This window comes from Crotalus tigris, unplaced genomic scaffold, assembly GCF_016545835.1.
Source record: "Crotalus tigris isolate CLP2741 ecotype Arizona unplaced genomic scaffold, ASM1654583v1 scf7180000024338.4412243, whole genome shotgun sequence".
NCBI lineage: Eukaryota > Metazoa > Chordata > Lepidosauria > Squamata > Viperidae > Crotalus > Crotalus tigris.
Window position 1 is genome coordinate 1,943,767 of NW_024100508.1, and position 18,702 is coordinate 1,962,468.

Genomic DNA, 18,702 nt, shown 5'->3' on the forward strand with positions numbered 1-18,702 from the left:
ATACTGTGCATGGGTCGGTGGGGAATTAAAAGTCCAGCTTCCAGAATTTCAAAACAAGTTGCTTCATTTCAGTTTGTAGTTTTGAGGTGAGTAAAGTCAAGGTTTGTATTCTGAGAAGAATCTCACCGGTATGGATTCTACTGGTTGGAGGTGATGCGATTAGTCATAACGTAACTGGAGGACACTGGGTGGAGGCAGAAGTAGTAGCAGTGATAAATCATGATTAAAGCAGGAGATCTGCTTCTCCTTGTAAGGATGCTATGCCAGAGTGTCTCTCTTGCTTCCAAATTGCTCTATTAAATATTTCCCAATGCACAGAGATCTTCAACCATCTTCTAACTTAACAGTTTTCAAACTTTTTTTTCTCCTGTGGGGAAAATAAACTTAGGGTCTCATGGGATTCTTCTCTTCCAAATGTCTTTGTTGGATATTTTGTTCACAAGCACAGGAGATTTTAAACCATTTTCCCGCTCAACAGCTTTCCCATCTTTTTCCTCCTGGGAGGAAATAAACTGGGGAGTCGCTTTAGACTCCTTTCCAAATGGTCCAGTTGGATATTTTGTTTGCATGGACAAGCCGTTCTGAGCCTTGTTCTACTTCAACAGCTGTGAAACTTTCTTCCACAGTGGGGAAAATAAACCAAAGGTTGTCTTGGAGTATTCAGTCAGCTTCTTTGCTGTTCCATAAATGAGTAAAAAAAGAATGGTGGGAATAATACCTTATGCTAAAACAATGGCTGGGTCCTACAGCCTTTTCTTATATTAAGAATGGCTGGGAGACTCACTAGAGTCTAGACCTAATTCTTTATGGTTAGAGTACAGGTAATCCTCAACTTTAGTAATCATTCAAAGTTACAACAGCACTGTAAAAAGTGACCTATGCTCATTTTTCATACTTATGACCATTGCAGTATCTCACTGGTCACATGATCAAAATTCAGATGCTTGGCAACTGGCTCATATTTATGACAGTTGCATAGGATCAACTTTTGCAACCTTCTGGCAAGCCACATCAATGGGGAACCCAGATTCACTTAACAACTAACTTAGCAACTGCAGCAACTGACTTAATAATTATGGCAAGAAAGGTCGTAAAATGGGGCAAAACTCACTTAACAACTCAACAATGGAAATTTTGGGCTCAGTTGTGGTCATACGTTGAGGACTACCTGTGCTTATAAAAAGAATGCCTATGGAGAAGCAATTCAAAAACAGCAGTTGAAAGAAAAATCTTCATCGGGGTCCAGTCCAAGCTGGGAATAAACAAACACGGAGACTGCTTTAGAAAGAAGGTTGCAGTTTATTGAAGAGAGCCAGACAGAAAAATGGCTCTGGAAAAGACTGACCAGATGGAGCAGAGTGGTTTTTTATACCTTCTTGGACTTTTTTTGGGAGTTGTTCCTGTGACATGAACTTTGACCTGAGTCTGAGTGTGCCTTTCTGGTATTCTGATGGTGGTGGGTTAATCCTATTATGTCCCAAAAATCATATCCTGCTTCCCTGGGGTTGTGGCTGATGACTGTTGGATTTTTTTTGGTGTGAGGGATTGTTGATTCTAGGGATCTTTGTCTTTCTAATCCCAGCCTTCTGACTCTAATCTTTCTGACAAGATTATCACATCTGCATTTCTGCAGACCTGGTTTTTGTTTGGGGCAGAGAGACTTGGGGAGAGGGTTCTGCCTTTAAGATCCTTTGGGGAAATATAATATTCTGCCTTTTAATATTCCCAATAATATTTCTTTCTCGGGGGGGGGGTGTTACTTCCCACGCAGCATATGGGATCCTGGTTAATTTGTTAGATTATGACTGGGGAGACTAAGGTTCAAGTCCAACCTCAGCTATGAAAGTTGGCTGTTTATCTCTCATAGCTCCTGAAGTGATTACCCTGGGGAAAAAGTAGACAAGGGGGTATTGTGTACATTTCTCTGATCTCCTGGAGGAAAAGAGATCTAACAAATTAACCCGTGACCTTTTAGCAAACTTTCTGCTCCTGGATGTGAAGCTGCCTTTGGGGCAACAAGGAGAACAAACCCGAGCAAAGTTATAGGACACAAAGCAACTCTTGCTAAATTAACTCTAGGCTCTCTTTTTGAACGTCTGTATTCCTTAATAGTCTGGGACTAAATCGGTTGGCAGATATTTTGACTAAGTGTAAAGTCTATAGATGGATTCATGAAAGGGTTGACAAAAGACATTTGTTGAGCTCGTACAGCATGTAATCTCAACAAAGAGAACCTGTGATGGCTTATCAGAAGGTCTTAGTTTAGTCATGCTTTGATGATGGCTGAAATATCAGAACACACTCGAATAATAAATCCCTCAACCCCGTTTTAGCCTAGCCTGGCATGTGGTAGAAACCCAGCCTAATGTATTTCATTTTAATAATATTTATTTCCTCCTCTTGAGCAGAGATATCAGCTAGAAACCTAGAGCTGTTTTTATGAAATGGCTTTTCTTCTCAGGAAACAGAACATCAAGAACAAATGAAACACAGACGTTTCCAACTATTCCGTACCATTTAATGTTACTCCTAATGGAACCGATGAATTACAGTTCGAACCACTCTAATCTTATTTTAGGCTGCAAGAGCTGAGCTGTAAAAGTTTAGATGTGCATTGGGGAAGGTTAAGTGATATTTGCTGTCCTCTGCCAATCTACCTGGGGCTTTGTAGCCCTGACAAAATTTTGGTACCCTTATTTATTTGTGGGAGCACCTCTGGACCTGACAAAGACCTCACTGGGAGGGTGGCCAACATCCTTGGGAATATTCAACTTCCGCTGAATGGATGCTTATGACTGGACAATATTAGGAAAGCCTCCCAAAGTCCTCTAATGAGGAGGAAGAGAAGGGAGGAAGAAATTGTGACTCCAAGATGAGGACCTAAGGGAGGCTAAAGAATCTCAGCCACCTGTTGTGGATGATCTGGAGGTAAAAGCAAGTGGAGAAGAACAGGATCTGAGCCTCTCTGGGCTTAAGAAAAGATAGCTATAAGGCTCAAAGAACTACATCACAGCAAATGGCCCAATGAAAGAGTTAGCAGGAGCAGAATTCCATTAGCAGTTTGAGCTGAGATCTTCCAACTTTGCAAGAATCTGAGTCGGTTACCGGGACCAGAGATTTAGTCTTCCGAGCTTTTGGACTCATGCTGGAGCCCGTCTCAGGGAACTTCTCTCTACTGGAATATGTGCTTTGGGCTGTTCTGTGAATTGTACTTATGTGTGTCTTCCTATTGGTTGACTGGTGTGTTGATGGCCGGTGATTGGCTGGTGTTTCCTTGTGCTCCCAAGCCCTCAGCTCCTAAGCACCTGATAAGCTGGTGGCAAATCAGTCAAATCCTGTTGACTGACAAGGGGCCTGTTTCCCAGGCTTCAATCATTTCCATGGCTATCTTTGTACCTGCTCGGCCAACAATCTTAGTAGCTGCAAATTGAATGTATATCCTTGTTCATTGCAATGTGCAAAATCTTCCAACTTTTCTCATTATTTTTATCCTGAAGGAACCCTTGAAATAGTTTTCAAATCTTAGGGAACCCTTGCAAAAAATGTGTTTACAGTTCATGGTACATCAGTAAATTGCAGATGTAATAATTCAGTAATAATTGTCGGTGTTCTTTTGATTAGCGAATATTTCATATTCTTATTTCTCTGTGGATCGGTTTGTTTATTAACCTATCTTTAACCTATTCTTTTTGAAGAATACCTAAACATTTCTACCGTGGTGAGCACTACCATTGTGTGGTGCATGAAGATTAAATACTGATGGTGGGGGGCTTTTTTCTGAAGATCTTTGTTTGAAGATGTGGGCAGGTTTTGAAGAACTTTTTTCTCAGAGACTTCCTGCCCACAGATATAGCCTGGATCCTACTAAGAAAGATTTTGGGATCCCTCTCACTCAGAAATATACCTGGTAGGTAAAATTGTGTTGAATGGGAAATATTTCTTCCAACAATAAAAACATCAAATTGGCAGTGTACAGGCCGTCCATGTCTTACAACAGCGCATTTAGTGACTGTTCAAAGTTGCAACAGCACTGAAAAAAATGACTGATGTCCTTTTCTCACCCTTATGACCGATGCAGCATCCCCCTGGTCACGTGATCCAAATTCTGACACTTGGCAACTGACTCATATTTATGACGGTTTCAATGTCCCGGGGTCAAGTGATCCCCTTTTGTGACCTTCTGACAAGCAAAGTCAATGGGAAGCCAGATTCACTTAAGAAGCATGTGACTAACTTAACAACTTCAGTGATTCACTTAACAACTGTGGCAAGAAAGGTCATAAAATGGGGTAAAATTTGCTTAGCAACTGTCTCACTTAGCAACAGAAATTTTGGGCTTAATTGTGGTCATAAGTTGAGGACTACCTGTATGTATATTTTTTCCCCTTGCATTGAATATTTTCCCAAGTGATTGGAAAACTAAATGGCAAATCTTGAAATCTGGCAGATCTTGAAATCCAGTTAGCATTTTAAGGTCAACCGGGTGGAGATAAAAGCTGCCATCGTTGTATTAATGGCTTCTGTGGAAATGAAAGCTTTGCTTAATCCAGCATTCACCTTTGCAACATATGAAGGTCCACCAAAAATGTTTTTAAGGCTTTCTAATGCGTTGCTTCTCACAAGGAACAGCGTTCTCTTTTATCTGCCCTAGAGAACAGCTTAGCAAATGTCACAACTGGAGACTGAAAAAAGCAGTCATTAAAAAAAACAAAAAAGACTGCAGGAATATTCTGGGGGCAGTCACAATGAATAAATTCTACAAAGCACAGTCTTGAAGTTGGCACTCAGTGAAGTTAGCGGGAGCTGACAGACCCATGCCCATAAGGGGGCAAAAACGTTTATTTACAGTATTTGTTTTTTTTTAAATCCTGCCTTTATTGTTTATAAATAACTCAAGGCAGCAAATGTATCTAATACTCTTTTCTCCTCCTATTTTCCCCACAATGATAACCCTATGAGGTGGGTTGGGGAGGAAGGGGGAGAGGCAGAAGGGGGGAGAGAGAGAAAAAGAGAAAGAAAGAAAGAGAGAGAGAGAGAGAGAGAGAGAGGAGAGAGAGAAAGAGAGAGAGAAAGAGAGAGAGAAAAAGAGAGAGAGAGGAAGAGAGAGAGAGAGAGAGGTTGGCTCAAAGTATCTGTGCTTATGGGAGGACTAGAACTTGGAATCTCCCAGTTTCTAGCGCAGCACTTTCCCCGCTACCAGCTCTCAGTGTGGAAATGAATTTACATCACATTAGTAATTTCCTCAGTCTCCCATCTAAGTTTTAACTGGGCCTGACCCTGCTTAGCTTAGGCCACAAAAAATAGCAAGGACCTGCTTGACTTTAAGAAAAAAAGCCAAAACCAAAACCCCCAAAGAATAAAGCAATGCTCAATACTGCCACCCTGTGGACATGGATGTGAACTTCTAACACAGTTCCAAATCAGTAGATATTAATGTTCTGCCAGATTCTTCTCTGCAGTATTTCAAAGAGGCTTCTGTTTTTCTGCTTTACTCTCAGCGTGTTTGAAAGTTTCTTTGGGATTTCTCTTGGGGGTGCTTCTGAGCATCACTGCTGGAAGGCGTGGAAAGATGTTATGGATGCTGGCATGGCTGCCTTCCGTTACCCTGTACGATAGCACACGTAGTCCTCAACGTACGGCCACAACTGAGCCCAAAATTTCTGTTGTTCAGCAAGACATTGTTGAGAGAGTTTTGCCCCATTTTACAACCTTTTTTGCCACAGTTGTTAAATGAAGCACTGCAGTTGTTGCGTTACAACAGCTAACTAAATGCATCTGACTTCCCCATCGACTTTGTTTGTCAGAAGGACATAAAATGTGATCACATGACCCCCGGGAGATTACAACCGTCATAAATATGAACCAGTTGCCCAGCGTCCGAATTTTAATCACGTGACCATGGGGGTGCTGCAATGGCCATAAGTGTGAAAAAGGGTCATCATTCCCCCTTTTTCAGGGCTGTTGTAACCTGGAACGGTCACTAAATGAACTGTTGTAAACTGAGGACTACTTGTACCAGGGTTTCTCAATTACAGTTTCATGAGAGATCACGAGGAGTTATCTGGGAGACCATGATTTGTTTTTGGAAGCTCAGAGATCAAACAAAAGCCCTCCAAACTCCAGCGATGGGTTGGCCTGCTGGAACATGCACAGACCCTGGGCGGGAGTGAAGATTGTGTGTGTGCATTATTACTATTTATCAAATTTATATCAGGTTCAGAATACTTTATTTGGCCAAGTGTGATTAGACACATAAGGAATAGGCCTCCAGTGCAGAAGCTCTCAGTGTATGTGCAAAGCAACAGTGGAACAACTTGCCTCCAGAAGTTGTGGGTGCTCCAACAACTGGAAGTTTTTAACAAGAGATTGGATAATCATTTGTCTGAAATGGTGTAGGGTTTCCTGTTTGAACAGGGGGTTGGACTAGAAGACCCCCAAGGTCCCTTCCAATTATAGAATATAGAAGATAATAATATAGAATATTATTCTATTCTAGATACAGAAGAAGATAGTATCTTTTCTTATAGATAAAAGGAAGACAATGCATGCTGCCATCTCACTGTCAAGCATGTGCAAGCAGGGAGTGGCCGAAGCACGAGCTGAAGAGTGAGGCGGAGAGGAAGGAGGAGTAGCAGATGGTGAGGGAGCAGGCATGAGAGAGAGAAAGAAGCTGCTGGGATCCTTGTGCCAAGCCTTTCCTTGCTGGCACTGCCCACCTTTCTGCAGAAGTAGCAGCCTGGGGGACTCCATCTCAGGAGATACAAGGCTGGCCTGGCCCGGGTACCAGTGGCAGCAGGAACCACCCACACAAGGGTTTATTGGGGAAAGGAGGCAGGAGAAAAGAGAAAGTCTCATTCTTTACTTTTAGTTTAAGAACACTGTTGTTAATGCATGTTTACAGGTCTACAGGTGAAGCGAATATAATAATCTTGTAACTTCTGACCTATATTTGAATGTGACTATGCAGGGGTTCCCCAGGGCCTGAAAAACATTTAAAGGGTTGCTCCAGGCTCAAAGGATGGAGAAAGGCTGGTCTAGTCTTCCGAAGCTGCCCTGAGAAGCCTCGAAGGCTACTGACGAGTAGAGGGAGGATTTACATTGAAAAACAGGCCACGGGTATCTGGTGTGTGTGTGTGTGTGTGTGTGTGTGTGTGTGTATGTAGTGATACATGCATGTTAACATACTCCTGCAAATACTACAGCTTATATGTCTCGAAGGTGCTTTTTCAAAAGGCAACTGGACAATGTTTTTTTCCTTGAGGAAGAAAGCATGTTGCTTCACATCCAAGAAGCTTCATCAGTTTTGACTGGAATGGTGGAGGCCACTTGGGGTTGTATCTGTGCCCGCAGGGCCACCTGAATCAGAGTGCAAATGGATCTGGAATTGTCAAGCACCAGGGAAATCAAGAGATCCAGGCAGTTCAAATGGGCATAAAGATTTATGGCAAACTTAAGCATTGTACAAAAGAATCTGAACTACTAATGGCCAAGCAAATTGGCAGTAGGTAAGAGTAGAAGGAATTCAAGGTGGGCTGGACATGGATCTCTTGTGGGCGCGAAGGGACTCATGACTGATGATGCATTTGACCCCTCCCTTAGACTCAGCTTGGTCATCTCCTACAGGAGATGATGAAAGAATTGCGTTGTAGACAGGAGATAGGTGGTGTTGTATTCCTTCCCCTTCTGTTGAGGGAAGGCAGTTCAATCCCAATATGACATATGCTTGCTTTGGTGGTCCCAATGCAGATCCTTGCAGTTTGTGACCAACGCTGCTGTAATGAGCTTTCACCTAGCCATACCATGTATCCACCTCCTCACTCACTATGTAGTGTACAAAAGAACACACTCTGTCTGCATACAGTTGTTTCCAGGGTTTTTTTTCTCATAGAATGCCCAGAACGGAGTTCCGGCATCTTTTTGGGATGGAACCTTGTAGGGTAGGCAAAGCGGGTTGTATGACATGTGTGAGTTCTGGCACCTTTTTTTTTTTTTTTTTAGAAAAAAAAAGCACTGGTTGTTTCTCTAGGGCTCTTTGCTCCTTTGAAATAAAGGAAATGCTTTCAGCAAATGAACTGAGGACTTGTAGAGGAGGAAAATGAAGGATTTGTCTTTGTGGTATTCCTATGAATACATATAGAATTGATTAAAGTGATGACACATTCAATGCTACAGTGAAAGCATGCTCTGCTTTTAATTTCTAATAAACAATATCATTTGGACTTTTTTCCCCCTGCCTGGCAATAACAACTGGGCTGGGTGAAGGTATATATTCAAATTTACAAGTGGGCATCCGCGTTTACTAAGAAACCAGTGACCTAAGCCATTGTGTTTCACGCTCATTAATTTCCCTTTTTTAGTTCCTTTCCTTTGTCTCATCTCTGCAAGGTAGATGCCTATATTAAAGCTGAGCAAAATGTCACAAATGTACAAAGTTTCTTTAGAACCAGGGAAATATAGGACTCAAACAAAGGGGAAATATTTTGGTCTGTAGATCCAAGCCAGTCTTAAAAAAACAACAACAACTTATGGTTAGGTGTGGTTTGTTACATCTAACATTCAAGGACAGGGAAAATGTTTGATCCTCCAGTGAGTATCCTTATCCCCAAACACAATTAGCTTTTCTATGTAAACATGTAGATTGAAACCTCTTGGGGCAGTGTTTGTTGACCTCAGCAACTTTAAAGTATGTGGACTTCAATTCCCAGAATTCTCCAGCCATAGCGGCTGGGGAATTCTGGGAGTTGGTCCACACAGCTTATCATTGCTGAGGTTAAGAAAGTCTGCCTTAGAGACTAGAAAGTGCTACTCACACCATTTCTAAAACTTGCGATTAATGTATTAAGAATTCATCATGCTGTTGAGCGTGTGCTAAAGAAAAAAGGACTTGCCTTCTCCATTTCTTGGAAAGCTGGGACTTTTCCTACCCGTTATTTTGCACGAGGGAAAGTAACTTCTGAAGTGTTGCATTATCATATCAAGAAAGACAGAACAATCCCCTGTGACAGCTGTGGTGAATTAATCACTCTTGTTTTCTTGAACCATTTTGGATTCTACATAACCATCTGCGAGTTTACCACTGTCTTTCATGACCTTTAAATGAAAATATTCTTTAGAACTACCACACGTACAAACCTTTAGGTCCCAAGGAGATGTAAATACTGTGCCATCTTTCCCATGCATAGAGGCACGTATGAACACATGTGCAGTTTGTCACCAAAAGATTCTGATCATGAAAAACATGCCATGAAACTTGTAATACATAAAGAGTTTGAGGTTGTCTTTTTATATTTTTCTCTGCTCTATTCCAGAGTTTTTCTTCCTTTCTCCTAAATTGTTTTCTTCCCTTCCCCCTAATTTCCCCATCTCCTAAATCTCCGGCTCCAATTTTAACATGACTGGTTGCTTTTCTATTTCTTTTCTTCTTCTTCTTCTTCTTTTTTTTTTTTTTTACAATAAAAGCCCCATGTCTTTAATTAGAAAATTTCCCTCTAGAAATTGTCCTAATCCCATATGAAGAAAAGCATATATTCTGTGTCACATGCAAAAAATGAAATGGAACTTTGGGTTGACTCACCCTCTTGATTTATTATAGACTCCCCACTGCCTTAATTGTCTCTGATTGCAATGAAGTAGAATCTAGTGAATTTCTTTAGAAGCTTCTATGGAAATATCTGCTAGTAAGGATCCCTTAGTTGTTGACTCAGTCCAGCTGCCTAGCAAGGACTAGGGGCAGTATTCTAAAAATCATCACTGACATAGTAGGCCTTGCAAACAGGACATGGGTTGCTGTTAAAGGACCGTATCTGAGCTTCTTTATTATAAGATTTATTTTGTACAACTCAAAGCATTGTACATAGTGCTCCAGCTCCCTGTTTTTTCCCCTGTGCAGTGGATTGGGCTGAGGGAAACTGGCTGGTCCAAAGTCCCCCAGCCAACTTTCATACCTATGTGAAGATTAGAATTCATAATCTCCAGGTTTTTAGGTCAGCACCTTCATCATCCAACGAGATCTCATGACACAATTAAAGATGAGGGGTGAGATGGAGGCAATCTGGAAACATAACTGAGGTAAGTGGTTGCCAAGGCCTGTCTGTGTTATGGTGAGGTTCAGAGGGGGAAAGGCTCTTTGTGAACGGAAGTAGCCTCTTCACTTGTGAATAATGGCTTTTGGATCAAACAAAGCCTGCACAGAAGCTTTTTGATAGCACAGGATTTCCCAACGTTGGCCACTGGAAGATATGTGGACTTTAACTCCCAGACGCTTCTGATAGTACAGAATTTCCCAACTTTGGCAACTGGAAAATATGTGGACTTCAACTCCCAGAAATTTCTGATAGCACAGGATTTCCCAACCTTGGCCACTGGAAGATATGTGGACTGCAACTCAGTTCCCCAGGACTGTCTGGTAATTCTGGGAGTTGAAGTCCACATATCTTCTAGTGGCCAAGGTTGGGAAATCCTGTGCTAGTGAAAAGTTGAGCATCCAGTTGAAGTAGATTAGATTCATTTCTTGGTGAGAGGGAGAAGACACGTCTGCCAGAGCAAAATACCTCATTGAGACAGATGGTAGACAGCCTGCACAGCTCTTCCAAACAATATTCTTGGATTCCTGATGGATTTCTCTAGAACATGGATGCACAATTTTTTTTTTTCTGGGCTGAGAGCCATGTTTGGCCTTGGCAAAGAGGGCCAGAGAAAACCTGCCCTCCAAAAAAGTAGTGAGCGAGACAAGGACAAACGCTAGACTTGGATCAGTTTCATTTTAATAATGTTGGCAGTTAATTGAAATTAAATATATAAACCTGATCCTTCTCTGGTCGTGCCCTGAAGAATTTTTCTCCACTGTCACATTCGACATTTCAATTTGGTAACAACTGTGGGAGATCTCTGGTGGCCACGTTCAAAATATTGAGGACCACCGTTGGTTGAAGAAGACTCCTGCCACAGCGTTCTCTCTTGGCAAGGGTGGAAAACAGCACTGAATATATATGCCGGGGAATTGTGAGCTTCATGCCATTTTAATTAACCATAATTGTCTCTGCATATGTATGCCCTGAGGTATTTGCAGAAAACCCAAACAGAGAGTAGTGCTAACTTCTACACAGTTTTGGAAATCTGAGTTGGCTACTGGTTCCATCTGGGCTGTGTGGCTCTGACTGTTCACACTGGCTCTGATTCTCCTCTATATGGTGGTTTTAACAATGGCCAATTGGACAGACTCAGCCTTTTTAATGGCTGTCCATACTGTGAGGCAGGATGAGATGTTATCTCATGCAGTGAAGGATGAATATGATGAGAGCACAGCGAATGGGAAGTATTTCATTATTCCAGTGATGCATTTTTATAGGCCAGATAAGGGTGAGATTGCTTAACTTAGTTCTGAGAAAATGTGATTAGCCTTAGAAGAGCAAGCCTTTTTGTAAGGAGGAACAGCGGTAGAGTTTGTCTCTGCCTCACACAGCAAAGTGCCCTGGATTGTCATTGCCTGCTGTGCAAACAGATTTGGATGGAGTGACTGGCCCCTAACTAGATCAGCCAAATTTTATACGAAGGATAATTATAGTGCGTGCCGAAAACAGAGGGAAGTGATGTGTCAGTGGTGAGATGAATAGGAAATGGGAGTGGTGAGTGCATCTGGTGGTCTCTCACATTGTGATTGTGGGGGCACAGAGCAGGAGGTGGGGGTGGAGGGGAATGACGCAATGTCAAATGTAGGAAGGGTTGCACAGTCACCGAAGTGTTGCAAAGAGGTTGGGCAGAGGGAACATGAAAGCAGGAACGGGCTATTCAATTTGGAAACAGAAACTTGCTAGTCATTTTTTTCTTTCACTGACCTCCCAAATTCGGAGAAGAAATGATTCTTCTTTTTTTTCCAGTGAATCTTGGTCTGGGTGTAGAATGGATCATCAGAGTGGACTTTCCTGGCCTCCAGATTCTTTGAAGCAGAGAAATGAACAAATCCTTCTCACTGGTGCCTTGAACCAAAAGAGCTACAATCCAATGGACATAACTTCCACGTTGTAAATTGGCCCAGAAAGCTCCTTTAGTTTGTATCTACTCTAAGGTAGCTTGCTTGGGTTTAAAATGAGATGAATAACAGAATAGCAGAGTTGGAAGGGACCATGGAGGTCTTCTAGTCCAACCCCCTGCTTAAGCAGGAAACCCTATACCATTTCAGATAAATGGCTGCCCAGTCTCTTCTTGAAAGCCTCCAGTGATGGGGCAAGCCATTCCACTGGTTAATTGTTCTCATCAGGAAATTTCTCCTTAATTTCTCCTTAAGGTTGCTTCTCTTCTTGATTAGTTTCCACCCATTGCTTCTTGTCCTGCCTTCTGGTGCTTTGGAGAATAGCTTGACCCCCTCATCTTTGTGGCAGCCCCTCAGACATTGGAACACTGCTCTCATGTCCCCCCCTTGTCCTTCTCTTCATTAGACCAGTGGTTCTCAACCTTCCTAATGCCGTGACCCTTTAATACAGTTCCTCATGTTGTGGTGACCCCCAACCCCCCATCCAGCTGGCTGGGGTATCAAAAACTTGACCAAAAGAAAGAAGAAAAAAAGGGAACGTATAGGTAGTCCTCGACTTACAACAATTCACTTAGTGACTGTTTAAGTTACAACAGAACTGAAAAAGTGAATTATGATCATTTTTCACACTTATGATTGTTACAGCATCCCCAGGGTCATGTGATTTACATTCAGATGCTTGACAACTGATTCATACTTATGACATTCACAGTGTCCCAGGGTCACGTGATGAATGGGGGTGTGGCCAGCTGATCACTCAGGTTGCAGAGTGCCTGTGTGTGTGTGTGGGGGGGAAATCTGTGGATCTCTGGGATGGGACTGGGGTGGGTGCCTGTCTGCCTTCCCTCCCTTCTCTCCCCTTGTCCCTTCCTTCCTTCTTTTCTCCCTTTCTTTCACCTCCCTTAGTCTCTTCCTCCTTCCCTCCCTCTTTCCCATTGTCCCTTCCTTCTTTCCTTCCTTTCCTTCACCTCCCTTAGTCTCTTCCTCCTTCCCTTCCTCTTTCCCATTGTCCCTTCCTTCTTTCGTTCCTTTCCTTCTTCCTCTTAGTCCCTCCCTCACTCCCTCCCTCCCTCCGTTCCTTCCTTCCTTCCTTCCTTCCTTCCTTCCTTCCTTCCTTCCTTCCTTCCTTCCCTCTTTGTCCCTTCCTTCCTTTCCTCCCTTCTATTGTTCCTTCCTTCCTTCCCTCTCTCATTGTCCCTTACTTCCCTCCCTCTTTGTCTCTTCCTTCCTCCCCCCCTCCATGCCCAGGAAGGGACAAGGGGAGGGGGACAGGCTGCCAGAGGCAGAGGAGAGCTCCGCCCAGCTCACTTGCTCAGCTTCACCAGAAAACATGCCACTTGCTAAGTTAGCAGAAGCCCCAGGATCAGCGCCGGGCTACAGCTGATTCGTGCTTCTGCTAAATTAGCAAGCAGCATGTTTTCTAGCAAAGCTCGAGCAAGTTTGCTGGGTAGGAGCCAAGGAGAGCTGCTACAGCTGACCTGCTTCTTGGCTGCTCTGCAGAAGTGCGGATCAGCTGTAGAGGTTCGCCCCAATCCTGGACAAGAGGGAAGGAAGGAAGGATGGAAGGGACAAGGGGAAAGAGGGAGGGAAGGAGGGACAAAGAGGGAGGCGAAGGAAGAAAGGAAGGAAGGGACAAGGGGAGAGAGGGAGGGAAGGAGGGACAAAGAGGGAGGCGAAGGAAGGAAGGAAGGGACAAGGGGAGAGAGGGAGGGAAGGAGGGACAAAGAGGGAGGCAAAGGAAGGAAGGAAGGAAGGGACAATGGGAGAGGGAGGGAAGGAGGAAGAGACCAATAGGGAGGGAAGGAAAGGAAGTTCCAGCCAGCAGAGGCTTGGCAGCTCAGCTGCCAAGGAACAGAAGAGCGCAAAGCCAAGGAGAAGAAGGTGGTGGTTTCTTCCCAAAGGGGGCTCCTTTTCTCCATCCCTTCCCTGGGTTTGTGGGGAATTTCTCATCACCAACGCTGACAGGTGCTCCTTCGAGTCCGCTGCGAGCTTTCTTGCCCCCTTTGCTTCTTACCCCCACTTTCGTGAAGATTGTGGCGCCCTTGGGAAGCCGATCGTGCTTTGAAGCTTAGGAGAGGAGGAGGAGTCCCTTCCTCCTTCCCTCCCTCTCTCCCTGTCAAGCCCCAGCGGGCTCAACCTGAATGGTGGAGGAGGAGTCGAGGACGGGCGGGGTGGCAAAGGAGATCGGCGGCCGTCGCCAGACCTCCCGGCTGACAAGCGCAAGTTCAGGGGTTGTCAGCTGATGGGCGTAGGAGTTAGGTGCTGCGGCGGCCTCCCCTTCGCTGACCTGCATGCAGGAGAAGAAGTCAATCCGGTTGCTGCACAATGAGTCTCTGGGGAGGGCGGGGCCTTGCTCTGCGCCTGCGCTCTTCATGCACCCCATGCAGGGCACCTTTGGTAGAGTTCGTGCAGACTGCTGCCAAGCAGCATATTTTCCATAAACAAGTGAGGTGGAGTGGAGGGGGGGGAGGGAGAGAAGGCGGTTGACAAGCCCTGCCTAAAACCATCGGAAATATGTGTTTTCCGATGGTCTTAGGCGACCCCTGTGAAAGGCTCATGCGACCCCCAAAAGGGTCACAACCCACAGGTTGAGAACCGCTGCACTAGACTCTTTTCTGCATTCTTTCCAGAGTCTCAACATCTATTTTAAAATATGGTGGCCAAAATTGGATGCTGTATTCTAAGTGTGGTCTATCTGTCTGGAGCTGGTCAGTTTAATTGAAGTTTCAAGTTGGCATGAACAATAAACTTTGCCTGTTTACTCCAACTTCTGTGAACCATTTCATGGGTAATGTGTGAGCAGCACTCCAGAGGGTCTGCTGAGATAAATTTGTTCACCCTCTTTTGCATGCTTATTGATTGTGACTCTTTTACAGTTTATGTTACTGGACTGTTTGAATTTCTGGTTTGTTTTTTTTCTAACCAGTGAACTACATGTCGTATCTGGCCCGGGAGTGGCTGCTCTTAATTATACCAGCTCCAGATCTCATTACAGATACTTTGAAAAAGAAATCCTTAGTTTAGAATCTCTGGACCAAAACTTTAGTTCTGCCCTATAGCATAAGATGGTGCAGTTATCCAAGACAATCCTGGACTACTAATACATCTTCTTTATTCACAGGAAGAGCTGCCAGTTGAGCAGAAATAAAATCAGCTTGCCTTGCTTCTTTGCCTTCTCCACCAACTTAAAAAACTCACAAAGCAGAAGGCAAACTGCTTTGCAGCACAGAAAAAATACCACAACTTGCTGATGTGTGCAAATCTAGCTGCAGTGAAAAACACAGGCCCTGAGATGGTGGGCCCCAGTGGGAGCACCGCCCTCTTTGCAATGTTTTCTAAGTTTATTGTAGAGTAGACACTCATCTTTGGGCACTACCGTTCAAATTCATGGAAACTAGGAGGAACTAAAGTTTCAGGGTTTTGGGGAAGTCAACGGGATATGCTTCAGAGTCTAACCTTCTCAATTTGGTCCAGAGACTACGACATATGACTCCAGATACCACCTCACATCCTGCTGAGGGAGTCGGAGGAAGCAGGCTTTTGAAAGTTCTTAGTTGAGAAGCCTGGCTAGGGAAAAACCATGTGGAGTTTTGCTGTGTCCATATTCTGCCTCTTAACTGGTAAGTGTATTTTTTAGAGGTTTTCTCAAGAGCTGGTGAATAAATCTGGGGATTCTGATGTTCTAGATTTAGATTTTTAGATTTATTATTTTTATAGATACCTCAAGGCAGCAAACAGCTAATATTCCTTCCTCCTTCTATTGTCTCTATGACAATAACTCGTTAGGTAGTTTTAGCTCAGAGAGAATGACTGGTCCAAAATCACCCAACTGGCTTTCATGCCTAAGGTGGGACTACAACTCACAGTCTCCTGGTGATTGGCCCAAGATCACCCAACTGGCTTTCATGCCTAAGGTGGGATTAAAACTCACAGTCTCATGTGATTGGCCCAAGGTCACCCAACTGGCTTTCATGCCTAAGGTGGGACTAAAACGCACAAACTCCTGGTTTCTAGCCTGGTGTCTTTTCCACCAGACCAAATGGCTTTCTCTTTGGTCTAGGGTGCCACCCACATGACTATAGAAGAGGGGTCTTCTAGATGAGTTGGAACCACTTTCACCCTTTCCAGACAATGGTGGACTTGTATTTCCAATGTCTCTCCCTCCAGATTGGAGGGAAGGTATTATAGAATCCTCTTTCATGGACTTTATTTGAGGGGTGGGGTGGAAGGATTGGTTCCCCAGTGTCAGCCTCTAGCACATAATGTGAAATTGAGGGACTCATTTAACTGGGGTAGCAGCTCTTCGTTTAGCTGTATCTTTTTATTTCAAATCTTTCATACTGGATCACAAGCTGCTCTGCACTGGCTCTCCACATTGAGTCTCCAAATGGTGGACTATAAATCTCATCACTTATGCCTAATATTGAAACCAGTTGTCGATCATAGAATGTAGTCTAGCAAATTCTGGGAATCACATCCAATGAATTAGGAGGCTCTGGGGGAATAAAATCTGAAAAGAGTTTAATTAGTGCTTTAGAGATTGGTCTGTCTAGTCGATGGAGGCTAAATTCTACTTGCTGTAGTAATGCTGTTTCCTTTGGTCAGTTCCTTTCCAACCCTTTGTTGGTTACAGTCCCTGTATTTACACAAAGTGCTGAACCAGATCAGTTGCAAACATAATATACCAAGCTTGGTTAGCTCTTATGTGGGATTGTGTTGAATGTATAAGGGCTATGATTTGTGCAAACCCAACGCATGGGCTCAGTAGTAACTAGCTGAAGTGTGTGGTTGTGAAGCTAACTTTTATGCCAAAGAAGATTCAGTGGAAATCTATTTAGAGTGCTATAATGAGGTTAGTCCAAGTCATATGTTGATCTCCATATGAAGATCACATGTTGTGATTAGTTGTGTAATTCCCTGGGTATATATGTCTTCACTGATACAGAATTGTTAATGCTTCTTCCAGATAATGGCCATGTTCACATCATCACAGACTATGTACCTACAAAATAACCCAACCATTGTATGTTTCCATGCAGAACATCAGTCCCCTAAAATGATAAATGAATTTGTGTGACCCTTCATAAATAAAACAAATCCTTTCCCTTGGATTCTGTTCAGGCAAAAGCTAAATATAACCACTGCCTATTAATCATATTTTTTATCTGTATCAGAAATGTTTCACTATCACAAATGTCCGCTGGGACTTTGAAAGACAAAGGGAGGAGGCAGTTTTGATAGTGTTCTCATTCTGCCTGTGCGAAACTGATCCATTCTTTTTTGAATAATAATAATAATAAAATTGTCTCCCCCCTTGAATTTGGTCATGACCATTTGAGGGGTCTTCACCCATAATTTCAGAACACTTGGCTTCATATGGTGGCCTGAACACCACAACATTGAGGAATTATCAATTCAGTGTATCCATTGTGGTGGCCATGATTATAAATGCTGAGCTTCCAGCAATCACCCAGAATTACTGATATTATTTTATGTCTTCCTGCTGCTAATCATAGAACAATTTATATCTTTTCAATAGGACCCCTTTGAGTAATGAGTACAATCTGGTTTGGTGTAACGTAAGAGAGCTGCTTTTGATGCTAGTATAACCAACCTGTCTTCAAAATGAGCATTTTTGTTATAATCTGGAATGATAAAAGACAGAATAATCTTCAGCCATATGCTCCTTTGAAACATTACTGCAGATGCCTGGGATATGGTCAACCTAATAAATGTATGCATGCTTCTATTTATGTACGTTATTAACTTCTCAATATAATTCTGAGCTGTTAATTCTTGTGTATTTAATGTAATATATCAATATTCAGCAAAAGAATTAGCTCTGATGTTGAGCAAAGGGCTGCTTCCCATCTATTTAGGATATTGGTGAGATGAAGGAGAAGTTGCTTAATCAGTACGTTTACCTGGGATCTCAGAGGTGAGGTAGCTGAAAGCATAAGAAAATCCACTTGCTTAAATCTCAACCCTCCCTTGTATTGCTTGTGATGTGGCACCATCAGGAAAGTGTTTCTAGGCGGAGGATCACAATTCAGTAAAGGAAAATAGGAGATTTGTTCCAATATCTAAGGGGCTGCCACAAACAAGAAGAGGTCAACGTGTTCTCCAAAGCACCTGAAGGCAGGACAAGAAACAATGGATGGAAACCAGTCAAGGAGAAAAGCAACCTAGAAGTAAGGAGAAATTTCCTGACAGTTAGAACAATTAATCAGTGGAACAGCTTGCCTCCAGAAGTTGTGGGTGCTCCAACACTGGAGATTTTTAAGAAGAGATTGGATAGCCATTTGTCTGAAATGGTATAGGGTTTCCTGCCTGAGCAGGGAGTTGGACTAGAAGACCTCCAAGGTCCCTTCCAGCTCTATTCTATTCTATTCTATTCTATTCTATTCTATTCTATTCTATTCTGTTCTGTTCTGTTCTGTTCTGTTCTGTTCTGTTCTGTTCTGTTCTGTTCCATTCCATTCCATTCTGAACAAAGTCATGCATTCTAAGATCTCGAATGATCAATTTTATAATTGCCTAAGTCAGCTTTCCACTTGGCGCTCCCCAGATGTGTAGATATCACCTTGCAAAATTTGTAGTAATAGCCACACTAGCTGGGGAATCCTGGGACTTCAAGTTCACACATCATCTGGGTTAGCAAATCCCAGGTGGAC